Below are 5,681 nucleotides of genomic sequence, written 5' to 3'. Positions count from 1 at the left end.
AGGCATGTGTGTAGAAATCAGAGGACAACTTTCACGAGGCGAACCATTTTTTCCTTCCACTATGAGTTCCAGAGATCAAACTCAAGTCATCAGCCTTGACTGGCAAGCACTTTGACTGGCTGAACCATCTTGCTGATCTGCCTGCCCCTGGTGTTTAATTCTTGAAACACCCCAATGTAAGTGATTCACTATTATTGCGTAGTTCCCTCCCATCCATCCACACAAGACCCCTCTGTTTGTAGTTTGATTGCTTATGTCTTTTTTTAAAAAAAAAAAAATTGAAACAGGGTCTCGCATAGCCCAGGCTTGCCTCAGACTCATTATGTAGCTAAGGATGGTTCTAGTGACTTTACCTTCCAAGTACTGGGGTTACAGGCTTGCCATCATGCCCAGCTTATCACAGACTTCTCTTCTTTTTTTTTCACTTTGGTCCTTTTACCTGAACTCTCTTTCCTCGCCCGTACTGGCATCCTAATAGTCTCTAGAGGTCCTTAAATACCCTGAAATGCATTCGGGCTTGTAAAAAGTGTTTTATAAACTTATGTTTTTAAATTACAGAAACGATGGGCAACAAACAAAAACATACCTCCGAGACCTCCCTGTGCGGTCTGGCTGTGGGCCCTCCTCCCGAAGCAGTGGCTCAGATTCACATCTCCAAACATAAACACATTCACAATGCCCCTTATTATTTGACCCAGCCCTAGAGAATCTCCGCTTCTTGGAACCAGCAGAGCCCAAAGAAGCCACGACCTCACAGGGAGTTTGTGAGGCTTAGGTGAAGACGGCCTGTGGTTTCCAGACACCCGTAGCCCAATACTCCTGTAAAGTGTCAGAACCTGTTCTGAAGTAGTTGGCTCTGAGATGAACAAAGATTTATTTAAGCCAGAGTGAAAGAGTCATCTCTGTAGGGTCTAGCTAGCTTTGCCAGATGCAGGCACTACCCTAACTACAGGCCTGAAGTATGATTGCATGCGCTTTGTTAAAACAACACATGTGAAAGAGCTTTTAGCCAGAATGATCCTCAGAGAGACCAGTGGACAGAGCAAAGAGCCCAGACACAGGCTCAGAGGTTTCTGACGGTTTAACATTGATCACACTTTGGGAGTACACATCAGAAAATTAACCAAGAATCGTTGTTAGAACACTAAGGGGACCATCTAGAAATAAAGAGCAACATGTCCCGTTAAATGCTTGCCTTGTGAAAAGAGAACATGAGTTCAGTACCCAGAACTCGTATTTTAAAAGCCAAATGTGATGGTGTACTTGAAATCTCTTTGCTGGAGAAGCAGACGTGGGTCCCGTAGTCTAGTCCCTGCTCCTCCCACCAACCATCTCTCCAGCGCCCCACTTTTTTTGAGACAAGGTTTCACTATGTAGCTCAGACTGGCCTCAAACTTGCAACAATCCAACAACAACACACTAAGCTTTGACTGTTTTGTTTATTCTCTTGTTTGTTTGTTTTTTGTTTTCGTTGTTTGTTTGTTTTTATCTTTAGAGACAGAGTTTCTCTGTTGCTTTTGGAGCCTGTCCTAGAACTCACTCTGTAGACAAAGCTGGCCTCAAACTCACAGAGATCCTCCTGCCTCTGCTGCTTGAGTGCTAATATTAAAGGCATGTGTTACCACCGCCCAGAGGTTTTTTTGATTTTTGTTTGTTTGTTTAGTTGGTTGGTCTGTTTTTCAAAACAGGGTTTCTCTGTTTAGCTCTGGATATCTTAAAACTGTCTCCGTAGATCAGGCTGGCCTTAAACTCAGAGAACCACCTGCCTCTGCCTCCCAAGTGCTGGGATTAAAGGCAAGTGCTACTATGCCTGATTTAGCTTTGGGTTCTTATGATTTACAGCAAAATAAATCACAGATAAAGTGCAGATTCAAATGATTAGAAAAAGATCGTGAGAGAACTTTCGCCATTAGAGGTTTCCACACCACAAAACACGGACACCTCCAAGAAAGGTAGCTTAGCTACATCAAAAACTTCTTAATTCCTCAGGATAAACCTCCTAGAAACACTTCCTTAATATATGAATAACTTTTCCATACCAATAAGAAAACTACTGCTGTTCCATTTGAAAAAAATGGGCAAAAATATGAAAAGTTCATAGAAAAGAAAACATGAATTCTCTGAACATACAAATATATGCTTAAACTGGACACACCTTTAGTTCCAGCATTTGAGAGGCAGAGACAAGTCAGTTGCTTTGAGTTCAAAGTTAACTGGGTCTGCATAGGGAGTTCCAAGCCAGTCAGAGCTACATAGTGGGATCCTGCCCATATATGTATGTACGCACATATATATATATATAAACGATAGTTTGGTGTAAATTATGATTTGTCCAAATAATACAATATCAGCTCTAAAGTTAGAAAGGTTCTGTTTAGTGATAAAGAACGCGTTGTTCCGAGGGCAGAATGAGCCACTGTACAGTGGAGGAGAGGGAAGACATCTAGACGGCTGTGTTTAGAAATGGACAGATAGTCTTTAAAAGTTGTGCAAGAAGGAGAGTGAAGTGTGGAAAGAGTGACTAACCCTTCCTGTTCACCTTTTTATACTCGTTGAAACTTACCATAGCCACAGACATGAACTAAGAGAATTTTAAAAGCCAATGTGGACACACACACACATATCCACAGTCTCTCCGCTGTCTACTAAGTTACAGTTTTAATTGGTGCTGACCACATAAACAAACCAAAAAAGGGCATTTTTTAAAGGAAGTTTAATGAGGAAGTAGACAGGACTCATGGAGAAAAGAGCCTTTCTCTTGTGAAGAACGTTTTTCTAAGCTCTTGGTGATAAAGTGATGTCTGCTTCTCCAGACCACAGAGACATAAGAAATGAAAAAGCCATCTACCTTGAGAGAGAGCTGCATGAAGCCCGAGGAAATAGACATCTGGCCAAGAGGAGCCATCGGAGCTTATGCTAGACAGTGGTCCGGAGGGCAGAGGGGGCTTCCCAGTTCACAAGACTGGAAAAACAGGAGCCTGGAGCCTGGGTGACCCAAGTCAAGGGCCAGAGAGCCACAACCCTCTGGAATACTGGGGCTGAAAAGAAAAGTGTCCTTCTGCCCATGGAGAAGAGATTACTAATGAGAGAGACAGAGGCAGAGACAGACAGACACAGGGCAACCAAGAGATACAGAGTGAGATAGAGAGACAAAGACATAGAGAGAGACAGGAAGAGAGATAGAGAGATAGAGACTCACACAGAGAGAAGACTGAACAGACAAAACCAAGGGGGAGAGAGAGAGACAGAGAGAAAGGAGGGGGCGGGGGGGACTGAAGACAGACCCAGGAATCTGAGAGAACAAAGAGAGTCAGAGGACAGTGTCAGAGTGTTCAGGAAGGGACTGGCCAAGGATGCTCATCTCTACATTTCTAGTGATTATATCGACTAATAGGTTTTCTGCAGAGTTCACTTTCAGGGCGACTGCGTTGTGTTAATGTTTATCCCACTTGGAGAGCGATCAGCACAGTTCTGAGGACTCTGATAGTTGGGCCTCTCAGAGACACACTCACTGACCCTAGAGACATCTCTACCCGACCCTGCAAGGCCCTCTTCCGCTGGTCCTTTGGCATTCATTCAGCCATCCACTCATACATCAAGATTACAGAGAGTGCACAGAACTACATCCAGCTCTGAGATGCAGAGCTTAGCAGCCATGTACAATCCTTGGAGTTCATGATCAGAGGGGGGGAGACAGACACACCTACACACAACAACAACCAAAACAAACAGACAAAACCACTCAAATCCATAGACCCTACCAATGAGGATGCCTGCTCCAAGGGGGAAAACCGGGCAGGTATGCTCAGGGTGGGAAGCTGGCAGTGTGGTTTAGGTTAAATGGACAGGAAAGAGACACCTCCAGGGGACATTGCTCATGGAAGTTACATGCGTGAGACCCCAGATGCTGGCAGGGTAGGCGAGGGAAGCTGGGAAATAGCGCAGTTGGGAAAGGGTTCACCTTGCAAGCACGAGGACCTGAGTTTAATCCTTAGAACCCAAAGGTGGCATTAGCTCTGGAGAGCTTGATCCCTGGGACTCACGGGCCAGCTAACCTGACCTACTTGGTCAGTTCCAGGTCAGTGAGAGACCCTGTCTCAAAAACAACAACAAGGGGACCGGGGATGGTAACACACATTTGATCTCAGCATTCAGGAGGCAGCAGCAGGCAGGTCTCTGTGAGGTGCAGGCCAACCTGGTCTACATGAGGAATTCCAGGCCAGCCGGAGTTACATAGTGATGACCTGTTAAAACAAAACGGGTAGACATCACTAGAGAAATGACTTCTGGGGTTGTCTTATTGCCCTCCCGTGCGCAGGTAAACATGTACGTGCATAGCCACACACACTTGAACACATATGATCACAGACAATGTGAGCCTGCTTAGGGAAAGGGAGCATAAGATGAAGCTAAGATTCATGGGGAACCTCAAGGATGAGGCAGGGAAGAGGGGTCTTTATTCTTGTCGGTGGGTTGGCTCCAAGTACTAATCAGGTGATAGCATGGGCCATAGCGTGCGCATGCGGTGTGGTTTTGAGGGATTTCACTTTGAGACAAGGACTTATTACGTAGCTCTGGTTGGGTTGAACTCTTTGTGCAGGCTGAAATTCATAGGCCTCTGCCCTCAGAATACTGGAATTAAAAGTATATACTCCCATTTGTGTGTGCAAATGTGCATGTGTGCGTGAATGCATATGTATTTAAGTACTCTGGTTACTTTCTGGGCCCCAAATTGGAAGCAAGCAGAAGGGAAGACAGTCAACCTGTTAAGAAGTCGAGACCAAAGATGACAAAAGCTTGGCAAAAGATGATGCTTGTAGACAGGAGACTAGGTAGGACAAAGTCAGTGTTTATAAACGAGGGACATCACTTGCTGGTTGGCTCGAGGTGAAAGGCTAAGAACACTCCAAAGTTCCTGACCAGCAGATGGGTAGTGGTGTTCGGTGTTCGTTAAGGCAGGAAAATGCCAGGGAAGCTGGACTTAGTGGCTAGATCTAGAATTCCATCTGGGACACGTGAACATCTTTGTGGATCTGACGCTTACCCTCCTCTCAGATGTGGTAGTGCTTATGTGCCCTGTCCAACATAGGTTCCCTTTACCAAGCTGATTCTTCTTCACAGAGGGTTGAGCTCCGTGATGCTCGGTTTGTCCCCAGTTATCTCTGGTGTGGTGCTGATTCCTGGCTCAGCATACATGTAGGGCCACTGCTGTAAGATGCGACTTCTACTTGAAACCGCAAGGCTTGGATGGAACCAAAGGTGAGTCTTGCAGTAGAGCAAGGTTCCCAGAACTGTTTTCAGGGCTACTGTGACAACTCAGTCATTTGAAGCTTCCAGAGTATCAGTCTTCACTGCCTTGAGATTACCGAGTAATGACACCCATGGCCTAGAATTACCCTCAAAATGCAGAAGTTTAGGCACTGGAGAGATGGTCTAGTGGTTAAAATCACTTGCTGCTCTTGAGAGGACCCAGGTTTGGGCCCAGCACCAACATAGTGGCTCCCAATTGTATGTAACTCCAATTCTAGGGGTCTGATGTCTTCTTCTGACCTCTGAGGACACCGGGCACACATGTGGTACAAATACATACATGCAGGCAAACATTCACAGGAAATAAAAGTAAACAAACCTGTTTTTTTTTTAATTTTTTATTGATATTTATTGAGCTCTACATTTTTCTC

The sequence above is a fragment of the Chionomys nivalis genome, chromosome 1 (genome assembly GCF_950005125.1).
Source record: "Chionomys nivalis chromosome 1, mChiNiv1.1, whole genome shotgun sequence".
NCBI lineage: Eukaryota > Metazoa > Chordata > Mammalia > Rodentia > Cricetidae > Chionomys > Chionomys nivalis.
The sequence above is the reverse complement of the archived record's forward strand: the minus strand, read 5'-3'. Positions refer to the sequence as shown.